We start from the raw sequence: 13,653 nt of genomic DNA, 5'->3' as shown, positions 1-13,653 counted from the left end.
AAACCACTGGAGGCGGTTTGAGGGGAGGGTTGACATGGAAAAGTCCTTTCATGAATCTGGAAACCACAGGATGGGTGGAGAGGGGTTTCCCTTGAAGAGGCTGGTGGAAAGCAGCAATTGCACTGAGGTGGACTCGTATGGAGGAAGATTTGAGGCCAGACTGACAGGTGCAAAAGGTAGTCCAGAACTGAAGGCAAGGAGGAATGTTGAGGCTCCTGGTGCTGAGAAACACACCAAACAGAGAATCTAGTCCATTTTTGGTGGTAGCATTGTCTGGTAGTAGGCTACCTTGAAGCTTCCAAGACATCCCTCACAGGTTGGGAAAACTGCAGAGGGGTTACGTTGAGAGGAACCAAGCTGTCAGGTGTAGAGACTGCAGGTTGGGGTGAAGGAGAGATCCCTGCTGCTGCGTAAGCAGAGATGGAAAAACTGGTAGAGGGTATGGCTCCCTGCTGCTGAGTTGAAGTAGAAGGGAGTTCCAAGGTTGTCTGGGCCACCGTGGAGCGATCAGGATCATGGTGGCCTGGTCTGACTTCAGTTTGACAGTCTTTTGAATGAGAGGAAATGGAGGAAACGCATATAGAAAGCGATTCGTCCAGTCCAGGAGGAATGCATCTGCCTCGAGGCGCTGAGGGGTGTAGATCCTGGAGCAGAAATGAGGCAGTTTGAAGTTGTGGGGGGCTGCAAAGAGGTCTATCTGAGGCGTTCCCCACAGGGAGAAGATGTGATGAAGGGGCGTGGAGTTGAGGGTCCACTCGTGAGGTTGTAGAAGACGGCTCAAGTTGTCTGCTAAGGCATTGTCCACCCCCTGAATGTAGACCGCTCTGAGGAAGGTGTTGTTGCGAGTTGCCCAATCCCACACTTTCAGAGCTTCCTGGCAGAGGGAGGGTGATCCCGTTCCTCCCTGCTTGTTGAGGTCAACCTGGTCGCGAAGGATATGTTGGAAGGTCTGGAGAGCGTTGAAGATCGCCCTGAGTTCCATGTGGCACTGGTGATCCGTGCTGGTCCAGTGACCCTGGGGCGGAGGCCGTCCAGATGAGCCCCCCAAGCATAAGTCGACGAGTCGGTCGTGAGGACTTTCTGATGGCGGGGGGTTTGGAACAACAAGCCTCTGGAGAGATTGGAGGATAGCATCCACCAGCGAAGAGACTGTTGCAGAGCAGGAGTGACCTGGATGTGGGACGTCTGGGGACCACTGAGACACCAAGGTCCACTGAGGGGTCCTGAGGTGAAGTCTGGCAAATGGGGTCACATGTACCGTAGAGATCATGTGGCCTAGCAGGACCATCATCTGTCTTGCCGAGATGGAAGGGCGAGAGGACACTGAATGGCAGAGGTGAAGAAGAGCCTCCATGCGTGGGGGAGGGAGGAACGCTCGGAGTTGGGTAGTATCCAGGATTGCCCCGATGAAGGGGAGAGTCTGGGAAGGCTGTAAGTGGGATTTTGGGAAGTTTATCTCGAATCCCAGATGTTGTAATAACCAAATTGTCTTCTGGGTCGCGAGGGCGACTCCCTGAGATGTGGAATCCTTGATGAGCCAGTCGTCCAGGTAAGGGAACACCTGGAGGCCGTGGTTCCTGAGCGCTACGGCTACCACTACCAGGCACTTGGTGAAGACTCTGGGGGATGAGGCCAGGCTGAAGGGAAGCACTCGGTATTGAAGATGGAGATGTCCCACCCGGAATCTGAGGAATTGGCGTGAGGCCGGATGAATAGGGATGTGAGTGTAGGCCTCCTTCAGATCCAGAGAGCATAACCAGTCGTTCTGCTCGATGAGGGGATACAGGGATGCCAAGGTCAACATGCGAAACTTTTCTTTGACCAGAAACTTGTTGAGCACCCTGAGGTCCAAAATGGGTCGCAGATCGCCAGTCTTCTTCGGAACAAGGAAGTACCGGGAGTAAAACCCCTTGTTCTGCTGGTCCCGAGGGACCGGCTCGACGGTGCCGAGCTGCAGCAGGACCTGGGCTTCCCGAAGAAGAAGGGTGGTCTGTGTCAAGTTGTAAGGATACTCTCTTGGAGGATGTTCCAGAGGAACTTGGTGGAATTGAAGGGAGTATCCCTCCTTGACGATGGAGAGGACCCAGAGGTCGGTGGTGATGGTCATCCATCGGTGGAAAAAATAGGTGGAGTTGCTGAAACAGGTAGAGTGACAGAGGTTATGCTCTCTTTGAGACAGTCAAAAGGGCTGAGGAGCCTTAGGAACAGCAGATGGTTGAGGCTTTTGCTGATGCTTCTGAGGATACTGCCTCTTCACAGACTGTCGGATGAGGGGAGCCTGTTTCGGGGGGTAGCGCCGCTGGTAGATCAGCGGCAGGTGTGATTGACAAGGAGGAGCAGGCCTGGGCTTCGGACGCAGGATGGACTGGAATGACTTCTCATGGTCCGAGAGCTTCTTGGTTACCGCCTCGATGGACTCATCAAAGAGGTCGGAGCCAGCGCATGGAACATTGGCAAGCCTGTCCTGGAGGTTGGGGTCCATGTCGATTGTCCTCAGCCACGCCAGCCAGCGCATCGCCACCGAACATGCTGTGGCCCAAGCCGCGAGCTCAAAGGCATCGTAGGAGGACTGCATAAGCTGCACCCGGAGCTGGGATAACGAAGCCAGCGCCTCCTGGTACTCGAATTGTGCCCTGGGATCCACGTAGGGCATGAACTTCTGAAGTACGGACAAAAAGAATTCCAAATATGTTATGAAGTGGAAGTTGTAATTCAGGACTCTTGAGGCCATCATGGAGTTCTGGTAAACTCTCCTGCCGAACCGGTCCATGATCTTTCCTTCTCTACCAGGTGGGACGGAGGCATAGACCTGGGAGGGGTGAGAACGCTTCAGTGAGGACTCCACTAGCAGGGATTGGTGGGAGAGCTGAGATCCGTTGAACCCCTTCCGATGAACAGTGCGGTATCTGGTGTCCAACTTAACCGGCACCGCGGGGATCGAATAAGGTGTCTCGAGGCACCGTGTAAAGGTCTAGTCCAGCAGCTTGTGTAAGGGAAGCTTTAGGGACTCTGCTGGTGTTTGAGGGAGGCGAATAGTCTCCAGGTATTCTTTCGAGAATTTGGACCCCGTATCTAGGGGGATGTCCATGTCATCAGCCATCTGTCGAAAGAACGAGGAGAAGGACAGTTGGTCGGCCGTTGCAGGGCCTCGAGACGGGCTCGAAGAGGTCGAGGCCTCCTGATCCATAGGGGACAGGGATCGTGACAGTGAGAGAGATCCCATTGTGTCCTCGAGCTCCGGCATCGGTGGAGGAGTAGTGGTCGGTGGGGAATACTCCAGGTATGCTTGCTTCCGATGAGGTGAGGCCTGCCTGGACGAGTGCCTCGAGGAGTGCCTCGATCGGTGATGTGGACTGTGTTGAGGGGTCGGCCTCGAAGGGCGAGGCGAGTAGGTCTTCGCTGAGGCCCCCAGGTAGTGGATGGGGCTGGAAGCGGTTGATCAAAGCAGGGGTGGTTGCCGTAACGGCTCGAACCCCGTTGGGGTGATCGGTTCCAATAGAGGCATTCGCAAAGACTCTGCTCCTTGCATCGATGGAATCGGCTCCAACGGAGGCACTCGCAAAGACTCTGCTCCTTGCATCGAGTGAATCGGCTCTAACGGAGGCACTCGCAAAGACTGTGCTCCTTGCATCGAGTGTATCGGCTCCAATGGAGGCATGGGCAAAGACTCTGCTCCTTGCGATGCATGCATTGTTGCCAGACCAGACACTCGCAGAGATTCTGCTCCCTGTTGAGAGTGTGTTCCCCGCTGAGGCACTGGAGGGGGCTTGACCTCGCGGCAGGTCTCCATATGGCCCAGGCTGGATTTGGGAAAGAAGCTGAGGCCCCATCGTGGTAAAGAGCTCGATGAATTGCTTCTGTAGCATGGTCTGGAATGAGGCCGGCAAGGATGGATCTGCATCTGAAATGGGATCACCTTCGCGGGCCTCGTGCTCCCTTGGGGCAGTGTGTGAGTGCTTGGACTTCGAGGTCTTGGGCACTTTCAACACTACTGGAGGAATGGGCTGCTGAGCTACCTGACCTGAGGAGGTTGAGGAAGGCATCGCAGCAGGTGCCGGAGTCTGAGCCGGGACAAACTAAACTAAACTAAACCTTTATACCGCATCATCTCCACGGATGTTGTGGAGTTCGTCACGGTTTACAAGAACTTAAAATATAGGTGGGCTTGATGAGACTCAGCGCCACAAAGGTGGTAGGCTGTGGAGTTGCGAATGATGTTGAAGGCAAAGGTCCCTTCGAGGTCGATGGCTCCGTCGAGGACTCCATGAACAGCGATTCCCACAAAACGCAACGGCGCTTGAAGGCACATGTGGTGAGTGTGGAGCAAGGCCGGCACGATTTCGGGAGATGTTCAGGCCCGAGACATCGAATACAGCGTCGACGAGGGACCGTTAGCGAAATCGCGCGCTGGCACTTGGCACACTTTTTAAAACCGGTGATAGGCCGGGACATAGGCCAAAAAAGCTCCGCCGCAAGATCAAAGCTGCGGGGCTGCGGCCACGTGGCCTGCCCGGTCGAACGGAACGAAGAATTTTTTTTTTTTTAAATAAAACATGACGAAAATCAGCGATTAAGATCAAATAAAACCAAAACCGTGGACTTAGAAGGCACAAGGGAAGAAAACTTTGCGCAGAGAGTCAAAGACGGACTTCTCGGCTCCATGGAAAAGTAAGAACTGAGGAGACGCGCCTTGGTCTGGACGGGAAGGCACTCGCGCAGGCGCGGTGCGGGCGACTCGAAACTTCGAGTTTTTCTTCAAAGAAGCGTCCGCATCGGGGCTCCGTTGGATCACGTCACCCATTAGTGAGAATACCTGCCTGCTTGTCCTGGGATAAACATTGATCTGTTCTAGTGTATACTTATTTTTAAAAATTCCCTTCATAAAGTAAAATTCTGGAATCTCTCAAGGCACACCGATGTGCCTTGGCACACAGTTTGACACACACTGTTCTAGAGGTTTATAGGGCACTCTAGCTAGCACCCATAAGACCAGATTAAGACTACACATTGGAAAAGACTGGAGGATGTAAGCACAAAGCACACTTTAAAAAACCTGACCTAATCCAGATGTGTGGCTACAATGCTGTTATTAACCTCAGGCTCAAACACGAGAGTCCCACTATCAGAACTTTCAGTGAGCCAACCGCAAAGCCTTTTTCCAGTTCTTCCTGCAGGAAGGCAAGCACCACTGATATTGGAGCTGAGCTTGAATCCTCACTCCTCTAGAGCACAGCAGGCTCAGAACCATTCAAGGCTTTCACATAGGTGGCTAGAGTAGATTTCTTCCTACATCTTAGAAGGGAGGTCACCACTCTTTTCGAATAGCCTTTGAGCGTTAGCGCCGTTTACTCAAGAGACATGCCATAAGATCAAAGCAGTACGGATCATCCCGGTTAATAGGCCCTATGTGCGCAGTCTTGGATGGCATGGAAGTCTGAGACCCTGATCCCTTTGCAGATGGACCAGATCTGCATACCATGGATGCCTTGGCCAGTCTGATGCTACTAGAATCACCACTAGATCATGGGTACAAGTCTGCCTATCATTAGCCATGGAGGGAAGACGTAAAGTCATTCTGTCTTTGTCCATGTTGTACCAGGGCAGCCAAGCCTTCACTTCTTAACTCATATCTTCAACTGAGCCGCCTTCTTGATGGCCGCTGATACCATCAGATTGAAAATCAGGTGCCCCCATTGACTCAACGTAGGTGACTTCCCGAGATGGAGACCACTTCCTGGGATCCAGAGTCTTCTGGCTGAAAAAATTTGCTTGCAAACTGTCCACTCCTGCCACGTGCCACTTAGAGTGCCAAGAGATGGGTCTCCATCCACCAAAATAGCACCTGGGCTTTCAAGTGAAGAGGAGCACTCTTGGTGTCCCCCTAATGTCAGACATCGGCTATTAACGTTGTGTTGTCCAAGAAAACTCATACCACTTTGCTCTGCAATGCACTCCTGAAAGACTGAAGCGCAGGCAGATGGCTCGAAGTCTGAAGCAGTTGATCAACCACCTCCTCTGAGGAGACTGACGGCCCTGAACCGGACAACTTTTGCAATGTTCACCTCGGCCATATAGGCTTGTATCCATCGTCAGGATCATCCATTAGGAGTTGTGAAGGGGAACTCTTCAAGCTAGAGACAGAGCTCCAACCACCAGGCTAAACTGCAACGTGCTTCTACTGTCCAAGGGAACTGCTTCTACAGTGCATCACTCTGTAGGCACCAATGGGAGAGGAGCTCATCCTGGAGTGGACACAAGTGCATTCTTGCCCAGGGAACCACATCTATGGACGTTACAATTTATCTCAGCACCTACAAGTAATGCCAGACTGTAAGAGCTGTCTTGCTCTAAAACTCCTGTATCTGAAGCAGGAGCTTCTCTCTGACTTCTAGCAGGCACACCTTGTTCTACATTGTGTTGAACCAGACTCCCATATCTGTGTTGGCTCCAGGTGGCTTTTCCGAAAGTTGACCACCCAGCTCAGCCTCTGTAGTAGCTGAATCACTCTTTGCAGAGACAATTCTCCTTCAGATTTGGACTGGGCTCTTATCAGCCAATCGTCCAGATATGGATGCACCTGTATACCTGCTCTGTGTAGGTGTGCTGCAACTACCACCATCACCTTGGTGAAGGAGTGTGGTAGGATGGTCAGCCAGAAGGGCAGGTATGGCCAACCTGAAGGGCAAGTCTGCGAACTGGAAGTATTGCTCTATCACATGGAATTGCAAGAACTTCCTGAGCTTCAGAAAAGTGGAAATGTCCAGATAGGCCTCCATCAAATACAGGAAGGCAAAAAATTCTCCGGGCACCACTGAAGCAACTGCCGACCTCACCGTCTCCATACGGAAATGTGGTATCTTGAGGGCTGCATTGACAGCCTTGAGGTCTAGAATTGGCCTCCAATCGTCTGAGCATCTTTTGGGAACTATGAAATATACTGAGTATCTGCCGGAGCCTGAGACTTCTGGTACAGGCTCTATGGCTTCTAGATCTAGAAACCTTTGTATCATTGCTCAGACTCTGATCACTTTTTCTGGCTTCGCAGCTGGAGGGTCCAGAAAGAGGTCCAGGAGGGGATTAAAGAATTTTAGCTTGTACCCCTCCTGGATAATATCCAGCACCCAGTGATCTCTGTTCATGCCTCCTAATAGGGCGTTAACCTCCCCCTGATGCGTGGAGACCTTGGCCTCATAACTGCTTCTTAGGAGCAACTGTGAAGATTGGGGATGTCTGGCTCCTCCGACTCTTTGCCTTGAGTTTTGAAATGATCTCTGGTCTGTAAAGACCTTCCAAGAACTGGAGATATCGTCTTAAAACACAAAAATGAATGCACCTCCTAAGGGTTCAAGGTCTGCTGTCTTGTAAAGTCCTCAGCTTATGATCCTGTACATTGAACATAAGATTGCCCAGACCTTTCCCAAAGATTAGTTTTCCTCTAAAGCATAATTTACTCAAGATCGCCTTGGAAGAGGAGTTCCCTGCCCACTGTCTGATCCATAGCATCCTGTGGGGCAGAAATAGAATAAGTAGACACTTTACTCATGACCGAAGAGATCAGCTACATAATCCACTCCGGACATCAGAAACTGGTGATCCCTCTCGGCCACTGCCTCCAGATGATGGCACAACTTGGAGTGGCAACTATGGGCAACAAAGGATGCTACTGTAGCTCCTTTAAAACCTGAGGCCATGGCTTCAAATTGTTTCTTAAGAACAAAATCCAGCCTGCAATCCTGAGTATCTTTTAAAACCACACCGCCTTCATTGGGAGGGAAGTACACTTGGTTACCTGCACTACCAGGGATCCACTTTCGGTGGAACAAATAGCTGATTAAATTCAGCATCCATTGGATAGAGCTTTGCCTTGGTTTTGGCCACCCAAAGGGGTCCCTCCACGACCTCCCAATGATCCATTAGCATTTTTGTAATGTTTTGATGAGAGGGGAAACATGTGGTCTGCATTTTAATGCTGCTCATAAGTGAGCACTGTGCGGCTGAGGACTGCAGACTCTCTAGTTAACCAATGAATCTCTCCAGGAATTATCTCCAAAAGCGCCAAGGATTTTAACAGCTAGCATACAGTCGAGTCGCCCTCGAGATCAAGGGCCACCACCAGGTCTGGATCCAGCCCTTCTAGATATGAAACAACATCTCCTGCTATGGAAGATTCAGACTGGGAAAGTAAAGGCATTGATATAGAGCAGCTATCATCCCAGTTTTCCTCAGACTGGACCTCCACATCCTGCTCATGGCACTGTTGCTCGGAAATTGCACTCCTGGGGGGAACCCAAGGAGCCAAGATGGCCACAATCCTCAAGGGTTTCTTATGGCCCTTGTTAATCATATAAGCTTCAATCATCATATTGATGAATTCAGGAGGAAACCAGAGAATATCGGAGAGCGGGAGCCAGAAGGCCTTGAGCATGTGCAGATGCTCAAGGCCCAGCCCAAGCAAGAAGCAGGATCTTCAGCCACCGGCACATCCTGTGAGTTGGTGCTGCCCGCCAGTGCCAGATCGGGTGACACCGAGTCACGGGGGGGGGGGGGGATTTGTGGGTGGAGGGGGCGTTCGCGGCGGTGAAGCCAGTTCTCTGGAGGCGCTCGCAAATCGGGTCAATGCTCAGTTTGCGAGGCACGATTTGCTCGAGTGTTTTGCTCATCTTGCAAAACACTCGCAAACCGAGGTTTGACTATCTTGGCCTGAGTCCGTTACACCTGTTTTTGATCAAAGCTGAAGTGTTTTGAGGCAGATAGAGGCTTTTATTTTCAAATCGGGAAATCCAAGATGGTTGCTGCAGTAGTTATTTTAGCGCCAAAAACAGCCTGTGGGAGCTACACTGTGGTCTAAAAACTAGCGATTTGGGGATGGAGGACCCTGGGTCTAACCCCAGAATCCAAACAAAAAATATACATTTAAAGATCCCACCCCTCCAAATCAAGATTTTGTTTTAACAGCTGTCAGTCTGTTACTCACTGTGCCATGCTGTGTGCTGGAGGCTGCTTGTGGTAAAGATGCAAACAGCTTACAGGGGCTGAATGCTGCCTCTCTTCAGCTGGTGGAGCCTTTTCTTCCGCATCCGCCCACAGGAAGTTACAAAAGAGAAGTGAGTGCAGCAGAGAAAGGGCTCTGCTGGCCAGAGGGGCAGCTTTTGGCTTTATCTTTATCGTGACCAGCTGCAGTATTTGGAGGATATTCAGGAGATAGGTAAGCTGCTGCGGTGCTAATCCGGCACGAGGAGGGGGAGTAGGAGCACTGCACCCCTGTGGTCCACATAGCAAGGCTGTGGAGTCAAGACTGTAGAGTGCAGTCCACCATTTGAGCAGCATTGCTTTAGATAAACTTTCAGATCTGGAAGTATTGCTCAAAGAAATTAGCTACATCCCAGCATGGTAGGTTTATTTCTAGTGGGCATCCAAAGGGGAGATAGTAAAGGAGCTTCTGGGTATTTGGCAGGACCTGGAGTTCACTGAGAATTTAGGGACCAATACTGTAGAGCAGTGGTTCCCAACCCTATCCTGGAGGACCACCATGTCAGTCGGCTTTTCAGGATAGCCATAATAAATATGCATGGAGCAGATTTGCAGTCCTGGCACCTCCATTATATGCAGATCTCTCTCATGCATATTCATTAGGGCTATCCTGAAAACCCGACTGGCCTGGTGGTCCTCCAGGAGAGGGTTGGGAACCACTGCTGTAGAGCATTCTGAGGGCAGATGCCTGATATGGACTCACCTCTGGTAAAAACATATCACCTGGTACTACTGGGTTCTCGAGCATCAGAGTTAGTGGGACCTTTCTTAGATGTGTTCATAGTCTCCTGCCATTCCCCGTTAAAAGTGGGAGAAGTCCAGGAGACTCGAAACACTTAGTACATTTAGAAGAGGTCATTCCTGGTTCCTCTAGAGGAGCAGGGGCTTTGGAGATGCTTCATTTTGTGATCCTGAAAGAGAAGGATATCTTTCATCCAAATCTAGACTTGAAATGGGTCAAAGAAATATGGATCCTGAGATTTTCAATAGAAACTCTGAGATTGGCGATTTGCTAACTGTTCAACTGGGAGAATATTTGACCTCCTTTGACCTTACAGGAGTGTATCTGGATATTCCCATTCAAGGAGAATTTGTTTTAAATCAAAGCAATTTAAATCACAATTAAAATCACTAATTAGAATGATTTTATTTAAATCATGGTTTTCTACAGGAAGACTCATTCTTGCTGGTATAATCTTAATATTTACAACCAGATGAAGGTTTCATTTTTTTGAAGAACAACTTTTCAGATTAGTTTTACAGTTATATCAACAAATTACTGATTTGATTATACTATTATAGAAATACATAGATAAATAATTATGAAATAACTGTGATGTGAACTATCTCCAGTTTAATAGGTTAATCATTCAAATTTGAACAACTTTTCTGCTATACTTTATTGAAAGGAGAAAAATCATCATTACCTTAACAATTTAAATAGTTTTATTTAACCAAACCAATGGCATTATAGCATATGCATTCTTGTATTTGCTTAAACATCCATGTTAACTGAAATGGTTACACAAAATATCTTTCAAAAACTTAGACTATGAGCCAGGTCCACACATGAAAACTTAAAATACTGTCTTCTGTAGCTCATTCTATCTTTATCATCCTGTTTGTTCACAATCTGGGAAAGAACAACAAGTTTCTCAAATTGGAATGTATGAGTCCAAAGGAAGAGAATATTCTTTCTATGCTAGCAGAAGAAGCTACTGTTCTTAAAAGTGAAATCATTACTTCAACAATCTCTGAATCTAAGTGCTTAATAAGTGACCTCTACTAGTTCACTGGTGTGACTTTCTTTAAAACTTAATCAGCAAACATATATTTCTTGAATGGCTCCCTCCTAGCTCTGAAGTTTATTATAGTTTGCATTACAAATGGATGATTCCTGGATACCCATATCATAGCTAACTCCTCTTTTATAGCTCTTAAGGTTTGATCCTGGTATCGGATATTGACAATATTTGCAAGAAAATGAGCTGGAAAGAGTGCTTATCCTATTCATTTTTTAATGCTTATAATTTAATTCCGTTGTTGTTCAGTTCTTTCTTAAGTGCTCACTTAGTTCATTCCAAATTTCAACAGCATCAGCAATAAAACAGCTATTTTTCTGTATTTTGTTTAAAGCTTCTGAAATGGGTTTCAGGATTCTCAGCATATCTTCAACATTTCTCTTAAACCCAATGATGAGAATTTGGGCTGTAATTTTGTCTCAATTTTGTTCACAAATTATCAGCAGACAAGGCCAATTCTTGATATACTGCACAAAACAGTCCACTAGAGTTCCATCTAACATTTAGTACAAGCGTTAGTTTGGTTCCACCCATTCTTTTCAGAGCTGCTATAGCAAAATGACTGTTATGGAAGTATTTAGCAATGTCAAAGACATTACTCTATTTCTGGAACACTGAAGTCTTTGGCTAGGAGGTGCAGCAAATGAGCACTCAAACCATACGTTACTGGCTTGGTATTCTCTTTCTGCTCTTCAAAATTTCTTCTCATCTTGGATATATTTGCAGCATTGTCTGTGACTAAACTGCGTACTAGACATTTGAAGTTTTTGTTCACATTATAGCTTTTGCTGCTACTTCCTATAAGAAGTCCGCTGTATGTTCATTTCCTTTCTGCAAGAAAGACATGCTCTTCTTCTGTTGTTATACAAGCACATATAACAGGATCATTGTTGACATTCCCATCAAGATTTAGGTTAACAATTTTACCCTCCAGACCTGTTGCACATTACTCCATTTCTTTGTCACACACTTTATTCAGCAGTTTCCCTGCAACATCTGCTCAGCTGAGTGGACTGTATTTTGGTCTCAGTGACTGAACTATATTAATGAAGTTTGGATTTTCAATTACACGGAAAGAAGAATTTGTTACAGAAACTGAGCAATTTTTTCATCAATTACCTCTTTCTAAACTGCTGGTTTTTATCACAAACATATCTATGGTGGTTCCTGGATGTCAGATTTTTTCCTTTCTTTTAGGTGATATACTGTGAATATGTGATATATATGATGTGATTGCCAACTCTATCCTGGACACATAACTCTGAAACTGTAGCACAGGAGGCTGGTGATCTTGAAGGTGGATAGTTTCCAGAATCCTTTAGGTTGATGATAAGATTTCCGTAAACTAAAAAGTCAATGCTATTATTTTATTATTGATACCATCCCTGATTATTTAGTATTACTCATTGTATTCAATGCCACTCAGTACTGCCCCAAAAGAAATATTTGCATCAACTCTATTTCTTCATAATGACTGTATCAAAATGACGGTAATATGAAATAACAACAAATATATTTTTGCTCAAATATGATAATTCCTCATGGTGGTCTTTAAAAAAATACGATGAAATCAAAATATTTACCAACTTGAAGATCTTGCCTGTTCAAATACGTTCCTTTTATCATCTTCATCAAATCACTTCTCATAATGTTGTTTCATTCAGGCCACCAGGCCTTGCATTTCTTTATTGCAGTGTTTGCATTTTACACGCATGCCTGCTTTACCCATAGGTAGATGAACTTTCATTAAAATATTCTCAAACTGGTCCTGTTTTATGGCCAACGGCCATTACAGGTTTTCTCCTCCAAGGAAAGAATAATTATGATAAATCTCAGGTTATATACAGAAAGATCCCAAGACTTGTGAAGTATTCTGCTCAAATGGTTTCACTTTCAGTTTTACTCCCTCCTCACACTTAACTCCTTGCCAAGATTTATAAACTTAGCACTTAAGTTCCTTTGCAAATCAATGTGTACATTGATTTGCAAAGGAAGAATAGAGATAAGGTCTTTTTTCTCAACTCTGTTTATATTATAACACTTTTGCTGTGAAGAAATACCATGTTCCCTCTACAGATACAAATTCAGTTTTGAAAAATGTAAAACCAAGCATCTTTGCTAATATCTTCTAGACAGAAAAATTGCCCATCACATTATGAATGGATTAATGGAATTCATTTACCAAAAAATGTAAACATTGCATGAATATACAGCCTCATGCTACAAACTGTATATACTCGAATATAAACCAAGGTAACCTTTTTTCCCCCAAATAAAGGGGGGGGGGGGAGAAAGGCTGACGAATATAAATTGAATTAATGGCAGTCTCACAAGGTTACTGTGGGAACTCACGTCAGCCATTTTGAGTAGTGAGGCTGCACAGGGCAGAAGCATAGGAGGATCACTCTTGCCCTGGATCACTACTGGACCAGCAGAGCTTAAGGTAGGCCCAGGAAGAAGGCCTGCAATGAGTTCATGTCTGTTTTATCATTTTTTCTGTGAGAAATTCCCTAACCTCTATTTGTCCTGTCTGCCTTAATTAAATCGTAAGCTCTATTGAGCAAGGATTGTCTCTCACATGTTTAATGTATGTCTAATAGCGTTATAGAAATAAATAGTAGTAGCAACATCTGCCTCAAACAAACCAAGAATCTGAACTGCTCATCTCCTCTCGGGCTCAACGACCGGCCAGAGACTTCAGTTCCCACTAGAACCTCATGCACACAGTTGGGAGGAGGAAATGCAGTCAGCCCCAATCTTGGAAAAAAACGCCACACAGCCTGCGCTCAAGTCCACTGCAGACAGAACCAGGGGCGAGCTT

General features: G+C 46.9%; 1 protein-coding gene across 1 annotated transcript in view; it reads right to left on the bottom strand.

The window, feature by feature from the left end:
* LOC117357250 (histone-lysine N-methyltransferase 2D-like) overlaps nt 1-13,653 on the bottom strand; it is a 468,534-nt gene that overhangs the window by 161,872 nt on the left and 293,009 nt on the right.

The sequence above is a fragment of the Geotrypetes seraphini genome, chromosome 3 (assembly GCF_902459505.1).
Source record: "Geotrypetes seraphini chromosome 3, aGeoSer1.1, whole genome shotgun sequence".
NCBI classification, from domain to species: Eukaryota; Metazoa; Chordata; class Amphibia; order Gymnophiona; family Dermophiidae; genus Geotrypetes; species Geotrypetes seraphini.
This window is presented reverse-complemented; position numbering and strand designations above follow the sequence as displayed.